This window comes from Oryctolagus cuniculus, chromosome 5, assembly GCF_964237555.1.
Source record: "Oryctolagus cuniculus chromosome 5, mOryCun1.1, whole genome shotgun sequence".
NCBI lineage: Eukaryota > Metazoa > Chordata > Mammalia > Lagomorpha > Leporidae > Oryctolagus > Oryctolagus cuniculus.
The window spans coordinates 136609751-136623635 of NC_091436.1; the positions used below are offsets into that span (position 1 = coordinate 136609751).

A 13885-nucleotide genomic window follows, 5' to 3' on the forward strand; every position below is an offset into this window, starting at 1 on the left:
AAGGAAAACCATATGATTATCTCAATAGACGCCGAGAAAGCATTTGATAAAATACAACACCCTTTCATGATGAAAACTCTAAGCAAATTGGGTATAGAAGGAACGTTTCTCAACACAATCAAGGCAATTTATGAAAAACCCACGGCCAGCATCCTATTGAATGGGGAAAAGTTGGAAGCATTTCCACTGAGATCTGGTGCCAGACAGGGATGCCCACTCTCACCACTGCTATTCAATATAGTTCTGGAAGTTTTAGCCAGAGCCATTAGACAAGAAAAAGAAATTAAAGTGATACAAATTGGGAAGGAAGAAGTCAAATTATCCTTCTTTGCAGATGATATGATACTTTATTTAGGAGATCCAAAGCGCTCCAGTAAGAGACTATTGGAACTCATAGAAGAGTTTGGCAAAGTAGCAGGATATAAAATCAATGCACAGGTCCCCCTCTCCGCCCCCCGGGAGGGGCGCGAGGGAGCTGCGGCTGATGTCAGAAATAAACTTTCGGGAAATGGCCTCTAAATCTTGGCTGAATTTTTTAGTCTTTCTCTGTGGATCAGCAATAGGATTTTTTTTATGTTCTCAACTGTTTAGTATTTTGCTGGGAGAACACAGTGACACCCAGCCTAACATTCTTCATAATGACCCTCATGCTAGGCATTCAGATGATAATGGACAGAATCATCTAGAAGGACAAATGAACTTCAATGCAGATTCCAGCCAACATAAAGATGAGAACACAGACATCGCTGAAAACCTCTATCAGAAAGTTAAAATTCTTTGCTGGGTTATGACAGGCCCTCAAAATCTAGAGAAAAAGGCCAGACACGTCAAAGTAACATGGGCCCAGCGTTGTAATAAAGTGCTGTTTATGAGTTCAGAAGAAAATAAAGACTTCCCTACCGTGGGATTAAAAACCAAAGAAGGCAGAGATCAGCTATACTGGAAAACAATTAAAGCTTTTCAGTATGTTCATGACCATTATTTAGAAGATGCCGATTGGTTTCTGAAAGCTGATGATGATACATATGTCATACTGGACAACTTGAGATGGCTTCTTTCAAAATATGACCCTGAAGAACCCATTTACTTCGGGAGAAGATTTAAGCCCTATGTAAAGCAGGGCTACATGAGTGGAGGAGCGGGATATGTACTAAGCAAAGAAGCCCTACGGAGATTTGTTGATGCATTCAAAACAGACAAATGTACACATAGTTCCTCCATTGAAGACTTAGCGCTGGGAAGATGCATGGAAATTATAAATGTCCAAGCAGGAGATTCCAGAGACACCACTGGAAAAGAAACTTTTCATCCCTTTGTACCGGAACACCACTTAATCAAAGGTTATCTCCCCAGAACCTTTTGGTACTGGAATTATAACTATTATCCTCCTATAGAGGGTCCAGGTTGCTGTTCTGATCTTGCAGTTTCTTTTCATTATGTTGATTCTACAACTATGTATGAATTAGAATACCTCGTTTATCATCTTCGTCCATATGGTTATTTATACAGATACCAACCTGAATTACCTGAAAATATATTAAAGGAAATAAGTCAAGCAAACAAAAATGAAGATTCAAAAGTAAAATTAGGAAACCCTTGAAAGAAACCATGAATTGACAGAGATAAAATGTCTGTCATTGCATTGAAGGAGGACTTCTGCATTTTTGACATACAGAACCCTGGAATCTCAGTGAGCAATTCTAAGTGACCATTCCATAATAGAGATCTTTGACATATAAATGACTGTAAACTGAAGCTTTAAATGAGCTGTGAAGTCTGTTAAAATGTGTTTTGATACATACAGTAATATATAAATATATATATATGAATAATTTGTGTTTTTAAAATGGTGGCCAGGGAGAGGAACCAAGAGAGATTTTGTTGCCTGTTCCTGACCATGTTTATTACTGTCACTGAGAAACTCAAACAGTTAATTGCTAGAGCAGTACTGCACTGTTAGTAACACACATGATGCTAAACTGATCTGCCTTAAAGAAAATTCTAGAAGGAAATATTGTTGCTCAGTGTTGTTTATAAACTCAAAAAATGAGTTTATATTTGCAGTATGATATAAATGAACCAAACCCCAACAAACAGCATTTTTGTCAAGTGAAAGTTTGGCTGAGATTATTTATAATTGGCAGTATTTCTTCCAGAAGAACGTAGAGTAAGAATGGCACTTCTCCTAAAGTGCATTAATAAAACCACATTTTGAAATTATCCTGGGCCTTGACTATATTGTATCCTGGGTTCTAATTAGCAGTTAACCCTCCAGTTCCTGGTTATTTCTTTTCTAAATATGTTTAACCACTCTTGAATACTATTCTCCACTTTTAATATTTATTTACTCACAGCATTAATAGCTTTCTGTAAACATGCATTTTAAGTTACTTGGTTCCCACATTTCTCGTTACTTTTAGGTAACGAATAAGTAAATTTCATGCCGTTTAGGCATTCTTTTGTATCAGTGCCACTCTCAGGAATCATTAAGTGACATTTTAAATTGATTATTTAAAACTTTTTCCAATTACATAATTATATTTCATTTTATTTTTCTGTTGAGAGATAACTTGTTTAAAGCAAAGTTTGTAAAGCACTTTTAGGATCGCAGGTGGCTAATACTCTGGCAAGATATTTTGAATGGGAGATTTTGTTAATTAAAAACATTAGAAAATGCAGAATGCTTAAACAAGCTAAACTGTCACCTATTTAAAAACCAAATACTTTATGGGTCACAATGGAAAGTTTGATGCTGACTTACAATTGTGGGGTAATTGTCTTGCCAGTGGACAGCAGAATACCCATCCAATACTGTTGTCAAAAATAGTCACAAGTAATTCCATTTTCATTGTAGTGACTCCCTAAAGAGTTTCTGGAAGGAAAGAAAATTCTCAATTTTTGTTGTCTTTAGTAATCTAAGTGCTGAGTGTATTGTAACAGAATATATTAGACTTTATCAGATTACTTTTTATGTTACAAATTATTTGCATTTTTCATGTCATTATGCTAACTTTACTTGGCTGTCACACCATTGACTGTGCTGCTTCCCTAAATATATTTATTGTGCCAAAACATGTCAAAACCATGACCTCCCTGGATGGTCTGTTGAGAAGATGTTCATTTCAGTGGCTGGTTGTGGAGTACTCTCTGCATAATGAAAACACGTACCACTTGTTATCTGTTCAGTTGTTGTTTGTTGTTTTCATGATAGTATCATCTGCCAAGAATTCAAGGTATTCATTCTGTTCTTTGAACAGCTAGCTCTTCACCGTGATGTGGACATGAAATTTTTATATATGCTTCTTTTCTTTACTGGAAGTATAAATTCTTTATCGTAAACATCCAGAAACCCTAAAATTTACTCATAAAAAGGTAAATGTTGAGGAGAATCCTGGGCTCTGGAGTTAGACAGCTTGGGTTGAAAGTCTCGCTTCATCACTGTTTTTGCTACCTTGAGCAATTTACTTATTTCTCTGTGCCTCAGTTTCCTTGTCTGTAAGTTAGATATTACTACTACCTACCTCACAGGATTTACATGAGGATTAAATAAGTGCATGTATGTAAGGCTCAGAACACTGGCCCAGAACAGGGAGCAATAAGATTTTATTTTTATTCTCTTACCTTTGTGTGTAAATATTTAAATAGATGATTAAATGAGACACTGAAGTAAGTATTTTATACATTACTTATAAGTAATAGCTGGCATTTATCTAGTGCCTACTATTTGACAGGTACTGTGCTTAGATGCTCTGTGTGTATCAGCGTGAATCCTCACCATTTAGGTGATAATCTCATTTTATAGATGAGGAAACTGAAGTTCAGAGTTAAGATCACTTTTCCACTGTCACAAAGCTAGGAGCTAACAGAGCTAGGATTTACGCTCAAGTCCTGTGTTAGTCGTGTAGCATTATTTCCATTTTAATTTATAGTATGTGACAGTACATCAACCAGTACTAGATTAACCAGCCAAATTGTTGTCATAGTGGTTCTTATTTTGAGTCTCTCACTCTTGCCTGGGAACTGTTGAAGTACAGATCTCAAAACCCTAGTCCACCAGATCTCTAACTTTAGCTTGTTGCCCAGGAGTCTCCATTCTTACTAGACGGCCTAGGGCAGTGGCCACAAGGTGTGGTCCCAACAAACCCCATCAGTACCACCTGGAGACTTGTCCAAGATGCAGCCTCTCTCGGGCCTCACCCTACAGCCACTGCCTCAGAAACTTTGCAGGTGAGCCCAGCATTTGTGTTTAAACAAGCACTAGAGGTGAATCATTTTCACTCTAGTTTGAGAACCCAACTACTTACATGGTTCTGGTGCCGACATCTGGCACACACCAAAGGTTACTTACTGCACTATACATATTTTTCAAACACTTAAATAACTAATGTTTTAAATCAGTATAGTCCAGGATTACACTATATTCAGTGTAAAATACTTAAAATACAATTTCAGTGGTCACTGGATCATTCATTTTAGCAAAATTCTTTAGCTCCTCCAGACTGATATCAAAGCCCACAGTAAAATCTGTAATTCTCTCAAGTTCAGCAATTTCACAGTGGGGCAGGCAGGGTTCCTTAAGTATTAATAAGTACATACTGCTTCATTAAAAGCATACATAAATGTAATCAAAAGTATCCACTGTTGTAACTAGAGTTTTTAAATAGGGGTAGCAAAATGGTATTTTATAATATGCAGAGCATTTTCCTGCTAATTCATAATATCAATTTAAAATTTCATCACTTTTAAGAATCATTTGTCTTAGGTGACATAAGTAAAAAAAAAATTCTTCTAGTATTTGATAGAGTACATCAAACCAGATTTCATGATAATGATTTATCATCTTAGATTAAGATCTTCGTCATTTGAGCGAATGCTTTTGATGTGCTCTCAGAACATAAGGCTTTGATTTCTTGGGTTCTCTTACAGCAGTATTCGTGTATTCTCTAATGGCAAGTTCATAGATACAAGGCAAATTTTTGTCCCAGAGTTTCCTTCCAAATCCTAAAACTTCAGAGGAGGTTTTACTACTGTAAAAAGCTTCACTAATAAATCACTAACCAGTTTTTAATATTTTTTGAATATGATAATTAAAATTGGGCATTGGATTTGCTAACTGGTTACTTTCCATAATTGTTTGCGTATCAGCTTTGCACTTCCTTGCGCCTCTCAAACCACCGTTACCAGATTGAGGCGCTACTGTACTTGAAAGAATCCTCAGTGTGGTAGCTCCTATCTAACCTTTTATTCTAAAGTTTCAGTTTGTTAGACCATTGTTCTGTCTTTGATCATTTGTTTCTGTTAACACCCTTCTTTATTTCTTTTAAAACTAACTTCTGTTTTCTAGCTACTCTTAAAGCTGCCTTTACAAGGTTAATTTGGCTTAATTAACTATAGGTTTCCCTATGAGATTGAAAGTAAACATCTAAGAATAATGCCTGTTGGCTCTCAGGAGGCTTGTGTTGTTTCAAAGCCTATAGTTTTTAAACTATTTCTACATCTACAATCATTGATCCTGTCACCACTCACCCTTTTCTCAGAAACAAACAGCAAAACCCTGCTTCATTTCTCTACTTCCTTACAGTAGACCTGACAGAACTGTACTTAAGAAATCTGGGGGACAATCTGTGGTATATTTTATGCTAAATGTAAGTTCTGTTGATTAAAAAAAGGAGTTATTTATATCTGAGTTGAAAAAAATTTTAACACAGATGGGAAGAAGAAATTTTACAAACTCTCTTGAGAGAACTGCTCTATTTTTCAGCTCCTTTACCTCCCTAGTTTTCAGTTGATATTAGCTAAGTTTGAATAACTTTGCAGGGCCCTGCCAAGTAATAATCTATGTGGAGTATATTGTTAGAGGGAAACTAATCTTACTGCTAAGCAGTGTGTTGTACTACATAGTGAATGTCTGTGTTTTGGAATTTTAAAATTATTTAAGGTAATAGTGTCATGAATGGTTTGAAATGTCTGGTGACTTGCTTATTTTAAGTGATCACCATTAAGTCAGAAAAATGTATTTCTAAATGTTTTTTAAGTGCCTTTTGAAAATTTTTAAGCAACAGATTTGAACAACTGCATAAAATAAATTACCATGTTCAAAAAAAAAATCAATGCACAAAAATCAGCAGCCTTTGTATACACAGGCAATGCCACGGCTGAGAAAGAACTGCTAAGATCAATCCCGTTCACAATAGCTACAAAAACAATCAAATACCTTGGCATAAACTTAACCAAGGACGTTAAAGATCTCTATGATGAGAATTACAAAATCTTAAAGAAAGAAATAGAAGAGGTCCTTGGACCATCTCTTAAGCGGGTTGTTTGTTTTCTTGTGGAGTTTCTTGATCTCTTTGTAGATTCTGGTTGTTAATCCTTTATCTATTGCATAGTTTGCAGATATTTTTTCCCATTCTGTCGGTTGCCTCTTCATTTTCCTGACTGTAAATAAACTTATCAATTTGATGCAATCCCAGTTGTTAATTTTGGCTTTGACTGCATGTGCCTCTGGGGTCTAGTCCAAGAAGTCTTTGCCTGTTCAAAAATCTTGCAGGATTTCTCCAGTGTTCTCTAATAATCTGATGGTGTAGGGTAAATGCAAATGGCCAACAGACACATGAAAAAATGTTCAAGATCACTAGTGATCAGGGAAATGCAAATCAAAACCTCACAATGAGGTTTCATTTCACCCGGTTAGAATGGCTCACATACAGAAATCTACCAACAGCAGATGCTGGCAAGGATGTGGCGAAAAAGGGACACTAACCCACTGTTGGTGGGAAAGCAAACTGGTAAAGCCAGTATGGAAGTCAGTCTGGAGAGTCCTCAGAAACCTGAATATAACCCTACCATACAATCCAGCCATCCTACTCCTTGGAATTTACCCAAATGAAATTAATTTGCCAAACAAAAAAGCTGTTTGCACCTTAATGTTTATTGCAGCTCAATTCACAATAGCTAGGACCTGGAATCAACCCAAATGCCCAAAAACAGTAGACTTGATAAAGAAATTATGGGACATGTACTGTATAGAATACTATACAGCAGTCAAAAACAATGAAATCCAGTCATTTCCAACAAAATGGAGGAATCTGAACGCATCATGCTGAGTGAAATAAGCCAGTCCCAAGGGGACAAATATCATATGTTCTCTCTGATTGGCGACAACTGACCTAGCACCAAAAAGGAAACCTGTTGAAGTGAAATGGATACTATGAGAAACAGTGGCTTGATCAGCCCTTGTCCTGACTGTTGATGAACAACTTAATACTTTATCCCTTTTAGTATTTTTTTTGTCCTACTTGATACTATTGGTTGAACTCTGTAATTAACACACAATTATTCTTAGGTGTTTAAATTTAACTGAAAAGTGATCTCTGTTAAATATAAGAGTAGGGAGGCTGGTGCTGTGGCTCACTAGGCTAATCCTCTGCCTACGGCGCAGGCACACCGGGTTCTCGTTGCAGTTGGGGCACCAGATTCTGTCCTGGTTGCTCCTCTTCCAGTCCTGCTCTCTGCTGTGGCCCGGGAGTGCAGTGGAGGATGGCCCAAGAGCTTGGGCCCTGCACCCACATGGGAGACCAGGAGGAAGCACCTGGCTCCTGGCTTTGGATCGACGCAGCACTGGTCGTTGCAGCCATTAGGGGGGTGAACAAATGGAAGGAAGACCTTTCTCTCTGTCTCTCTCTCTCTCACTGTATAACTCTGCCTGTCAAAAAAAAATATAAGAGTGGGAATAAGACAGGGAGGAGATGTACAATTTGGGACATGTTCAATCTGACTTGCCCCAAACGGTAGAGTTAGAAACGTTTCTGGGAATTCCAATTCAATCCCATCAAAGTGGCATGTATCTATGCCATCTCACTATCCCTATTGATCAGTTTCAGTTCATAATTGATCATTATGTTAGGATTAAGAGTCAAAGGTATCACATAAACAAGATAGTGACTGCTAATACTAACTGATAGACTTAAAAAGGAGAGAATGATCCAACATGGGAAGCGGGATACACAGCAGACTCATAGAATGGCAGATGTCTTAAACAGCACTCTGGCCTCAGAATCAGCCCTTAAACATTCAGACCATGCTAAAAAGCCCATGAGAGTATTTCAGGCATGGAAAGCCAAGACACTGTGGCAAAAAAAGACCTAAATGAAAAATCTCTATGAGTGAGATCCCAGTGGAAAGAACAGGCCATCAAAGAAGGTGGTACCTTTCTCTGAAGGGAGAAGAGAACGTCCACTTTGATTATGACCTAGTCTAAATAAGAAATGAGTTGGCGAACTGAAAGGGCTTCCATAGCCTTAGCAACTCATGACAAGAGCCTCGGGTGATTACTGTCGCCATAAACAAGAATGTCAATTTGTTAAGTCAACAACAGGAGTCACTGTGCACTTACTCCCCATGTAGGATCTCTGTCCCTAATGTGTTGTACTATGTGAATTAATGGTATAACTAGTACTCAAACAGTATTTTACACTTTGTGTTTCTGTGTGGGTGCAAACTGTTTAATTCTTTACTTAGTATATACTAAATTTATCTGTATATATAGATAATTGAAAATGACTCTTGATGTGAATGGGTGGGAGAGGGAGCAGGAGATGGTTGTGGGGTGAAAAAGCCACTGTAATCCAAAAGCTGTACTTTGGAAATTTATATTTATTAAATAAAAGTTAAAAAAATGGCTGGTGCCGCGGCTAATCCTCCACCTTGCGGCGCCGGCACACCGGGTTCTAGTCCCGGTCGGGGTGCCGCATTCTGTCCCGGTTGCCCCTCTTCCAGGCCAGCTCTCTGCTGTGGCCAGGGAGTGCAGTGGAGGATGGCCCAAGTGTTTGGGCTCTGCACCCCATGGGAGACCAGGAGAAGCACCTGGCTCCTGCCATCGGATCAGTGCAGTGCGCCGGCCGCAGTGCGTCGGCTGCAGCGGCCATTGGAGGGTGAACCAATGGCAAAGGAAGACCTTTCTCTCTGTCTGTCTCTCTCTCACTGTCCACTCTGCCTGTCAAAAAAAAAAGTTTAAAAAAAGAACAAGGGCAAATTATACTTGGTTGTCTAATGTGCATTAAATATTTTGAAATAATTTGAGCTCACAAAGTCAAAGATCTCCGGCTCTTCTGTTAGGCGCAAATGCTTAAAAATAAAACTGTAAGGCACACTAAAAATGCTATTTGATTTATTATTCGTCAATGCTCTATACCTGAGAAGTTTATTAATTTCACTAGTAGTCCAAATTCGTCCTCTCTCTGTATGTGACTTTTCCCATTAAGAAGTATATAATCCCTTCCTCTTAATTTCAAATTTGATAATGTAAGTTTATTTATTAAGGCACGTCAGCAGTTACAACTTGTGCATTAAACGAACTTGCATGTTTCTCTTGTCTCTCACTCTTCTTTGACATTAAAAAAACACACCCAGACTGGACCACTGGAGGATGAGAAATATGTAGCAAAGGTAAGTTGATCTAGATGTTCTAGCTGAGGCCATCCTAGGTCAATCATGGCTGCAAGACTTCATGAGTAAGCCTAAATCATTCTCAGTAGATCATGAGCTAATATTTACTTGTATCTACAATATATGAGAAACTCAACAATAACAAAACAAAACTCAACAGTAACAAAAGGCAACCAATCTAGTTAAGAAATGGGAAAAGGATCTCAATACCCAGTTCTCAAATGTTTGCCAAATATGAATTGGTCTTTGTGTGTACCTGTGATTATCTGTGCAAGTGTTCAAATGCAAACTTGTAACTGAAATGCTGTTTTACGATCCTATGGGTTCATGGTCCAGAGTCTCCTTACCTGCTTCTGAATTAATTCTAAGCTGCACCTGGCTGCAGACCTCAGGATCAAGAAACCTGGTTCATAGTACTGAAGTTTCCCTCTGACTTGGTGATATTACCGGGGTGGTAGATTCTTTCCCAGTCTAGCTAGTGCAAAGAATTTCTGGGCCCCTACAAAAGCAGATTTGAGGAGACCTAGTAATTTCTCGTGGATCAGAAGTGTCACACGTGAAACGGATTCCATGCCTAGATGGCAATTCGGTCAGTGGAGCATGGGAGACATGAAGGTGAGTTTTGCTTTGTTACTGCTGTTACTGTTGACGTTACACACACACACACACACACAGAGTCTGTGTGGCTAGTGCTTCTAAGGGAAATATTTTAGTTACAGTTACAAAGTGCAGGTCTAAGTTGGTCTAAGATATGATCAATTGACTTCTCATTTCTTTCTTTTCCTAAAGCTCCCTTAAGGAGTTCTCAACTCATTAACCGCATTTCCAATATACATTGTTTTCTCTTCCTTCTCCTTCTTCCTCATCACTCCCAGTGTACTTATTTATTTTTAGATGAAATAATGAATGATTTTTTAAACTATCACAGCTGTCTGAAAATAGAATAGAGACTTCTATAATGCAGCACAAGTTGCCTGACTCTGGATGCACAAGCAGGAAACCACGTGGCTACTTAGTAGGTCTGTAAAAAAATGATAGAAGTTTAAATTAAGCTGTAATAATTAAGTCCTTCTAAGCTGATTAATTTTCTTTTTCATTTGTCTCAGAATCATTGGAATGTAGAGGTAAATTTATTCTTTTGTACAGAAGACCATATAAAAGCTTTTTTTTTTTTGACAGGCAGAGTGAACAGTGAGAGAGAGAGACAGAGAAAGGTCTTCCTTTGCTGTTGGTTCACCCTCCAATGGCCGCCGCGGCTGGTGTGCTGCCGCCAGAGCACCGTGCTGATCCGATGGCAGGAGCCAGGTGCTTCTCCTGGTCTCCCATGGGGTGCAGGGCCTAAGCTCTTGGGCCATCCTCCACTGCACTCCCTGGCCACAGCAGAGAGCTGGCCTGGAAGAGGGGCAACCGGGACAGAATCCAGTGCCCCGACCGGGACTAGAACCCGGTGTTCCAGCACCGCAAGGCAGAGGATTAGCCTAGTGAGCCGCGGCACCGGCCAAAAGCTATTTTACTGAGTATATTTGAAATATAAATTTATGCGAATGTAATAGGAAGCTAAATATAATTTTCATGTTATCTTCTTCAATGATAATGCATATTATTTTTAATAAAAGTTATCTCATAATATTTAATGTCAAAATTATGTTTATATTCAGTAGTAGCAAAATATAAGGACAAAAAGGTAACAGAATAAGAATCAGATGGGTAAGAAGAAAATTCAGAAACAATTTTGTAATAGGAAAACAAATCACGTTATAGTCAAAGAATAGAGTGGTAAATACAATATTTGCTCTAGAAAATTTAAGAACATTGAAAAATGAGCTTCTGGTTTAGCAGGACTTTGCCAGATCATTTTCAGTGTAACATTGCAGTTCATCAATAAGGTTAGAACAGAAAGCAAAACGTTAAAGTTCTTATTTGGTTAAGTGTTAAACCTTTTTAATGTTATGTCATTTTAAAATATTTCACCTAAAAAAACTAAAAAAAGAGAGAGAGAAGGAAATAGGGTGCGAGGGAAAAAGGAGGAGGAAAGGAGGAAAGAAAGGAATATCATTATGTTCTTAGAATTGTATCTACAAGTCACATTGAATCTGTTCAAAATTAATTAAAACTTAAAAAGTTTTTAAAAAAAGAAAAAAATACAACATAAAGGAAAAATAAGACCAGGATAGTGTCTGGAGATTTTTGGAGGAATGTGATTAGAACTTTCAGAGCATAAATGGAACCTTCAAACAAAGGAACCAATCTGTGAGATGTCCATTCACTTAGGAGGACAACTAAACCAAGCTTTCCTTTCCATAGTACCAACAGTGAATAATGTAAATACTTGCAATTTTCAGGGCTGGTGCTGTGGTTCAGTGGGTTAAAGCCATGACCTGTAGGGCTGGCATCCAATGTGGGTGCTGGTTTGAGCGAATACCCGCTGCTCCAGTTCTGATCTAGTTCCCTGCTAGGGCACCTGGGAAAGCAGTGGAGGATGGCCCAAGTGCTTGGACCTCTGCATCCATGTGGGAGACCTGGAAGAATTTCCTGGCTCCTGGCTTTGGCCTGGCCCAGCCCTGGATGTTGCGGCCATTTGATGAGTGAACCAATGGATAGAAGATCTTTCTGTCTCTCACCCCTCTCTGTAACTCTGCCTTTCAAATAAATAAATAAATCTTGAAAAATGTCCAATTTTCCTCATCTGACATTTGACTAGAAAATAAATATAAAATAGTTGATCTGTAGTAAGAAAAAGGATGAAACTGAACAAAAGAAGTAGAAATTGAGTAAAATCACAGCCGGATTAAGGAAAGATACTTGTCAGTTGCTTAAAGTCTTGGAATTTATCTCAACTATTTAAATTAATGTTCTTTCACAAACAGTAACTAAATAATTTGAATGTCATGCAAGACCACATTATTGCTTTCAGAGATAAAAATCATTAAAAATGCGTAGCATTTATTAAGGATATACAAATTTTTATGTAGACTTTGAAAGTAAAGATAAGATTTACAGGTAAAAAAGGTTTTTTTGCTGTTGTTGATTGGTAATTTCTAATGTTTCTGTTATTTGTCAGCAAAATTTGATACTCTTTTAAAACGTTTTATTGCATTGCCAAATTTCACATATTTTGCATCTCATTTATTTTGAAATAAATTTTTGGGTAATTCTTCTATAACAATTTTAACTGTTGACCAAATGATGATTTCCAACAAAAATGACCTAACTGCAGGAGGACAACAGAGGTGGAGGAAGTGGTGCATAATACTTCTATGGCAAATCCTCCAGAGAGAACACAGACATTAATTAATTAATTAATCATGTGCATTAAAGTGCACATGATTCAGCCATTAGAAAATGATTGGTGTTCTCTTACTGTAGGACTGTACAATGCCCTTAAACTCTCTGTTCCTAGATTCAATATCTGTGAAATGACTCCTGGCTCCAAAGACCTTATCTGTATTAAATGAGGCCAAGTATTTGAAGTACCCAGCCTTGTGTCTTAACACAAGATAATGAGAAGTTTTGTGAAGGAAATGTTAATGAAGATGATGATATTGAGCCTAGACTAGGATATGCAAGTTTATCTGCATTAATATATTAAGGTTGATCATTCTTCATTTAAAATCAAAATTCTGAGTTTAATAAGATTTTTACTAACCATTGCACTTTTGTGAGAAAAATATTTGCAACAACAAAATTAATTCATTCTTTACTTTAAAAATCTTCTGGGGAAAACCACAGTAAAAATATTTTGTCTTTATTCCTATAGTATTTCTATGAGTAAAATTTCGCTGTTTAAAACAAGAAGGGCTATATTAGCACACATCTGTTGATCTGTTGCATGAAACATCTTTCCACTGTGCTCTCCCCCGAATCTCCTGTCTTTTCCATGCTCCGAGTTTTGTTGTTGTTGCTCTTGTTGCTCCATCTGTTCTATGTCCTTTGCATCTGTTGTGCACCCACCAAAGCCAGTTTTCTAGGCAAAAGGTCTGCACTGCTACACTTGGCCTCATTCTGAAAGTTCCTGCTGAGCCCCGCAAACTTTATAACTCCTGCATCCATCCCACACCTTTTGGTACTGCTCTCTACATTTTTCTGTTTAGTCTCGGATTCCCTGTCTCCTTTTCTTTGCTTGTCTCAGTCCTACAGTCTACTTTCTGCCATTGTGGCACACACTATAAATTCTTCCTGCAAATTAAAAAAAAGTGTTCCCCTTTCTTTTCTTTAATGTTTGTATCATATTGTAGTTTTCCATAATTTCATTTTCAATATACCCTAATCATATTTGGAAGTGACTTTCTTGCAGATAGCATATAGTTTGGTAATCTTTCTAAAGATTTATTTTATTTATTGGAAAGGCAGAGTGATACAAAGAGAGGGAGGGAGAAAGAGAATGAAAGGGAGCAGAGAGAGAGAGAGAGAGAGAGAGAGAGAGAGAGATTGATTCTAT

The 13885-nt window shown here is 37.7% G+C and overlaps 1 pseudogene; it reads left to right on the forward strand.

The window, feature by feature from the left end:
* The first annotated feature begins 415 nt into the window (after positions 1-415).
* LOC100350700 (glycoprotein-N-acetylgalactosamine 3-beta-galactosyltransferase 1 pseudogene) lies at positions 416-6107 on the forward strand (annotated as a pseudogene).
* Positions 6108-13885: the final 7778 nt, after the last annotated feature.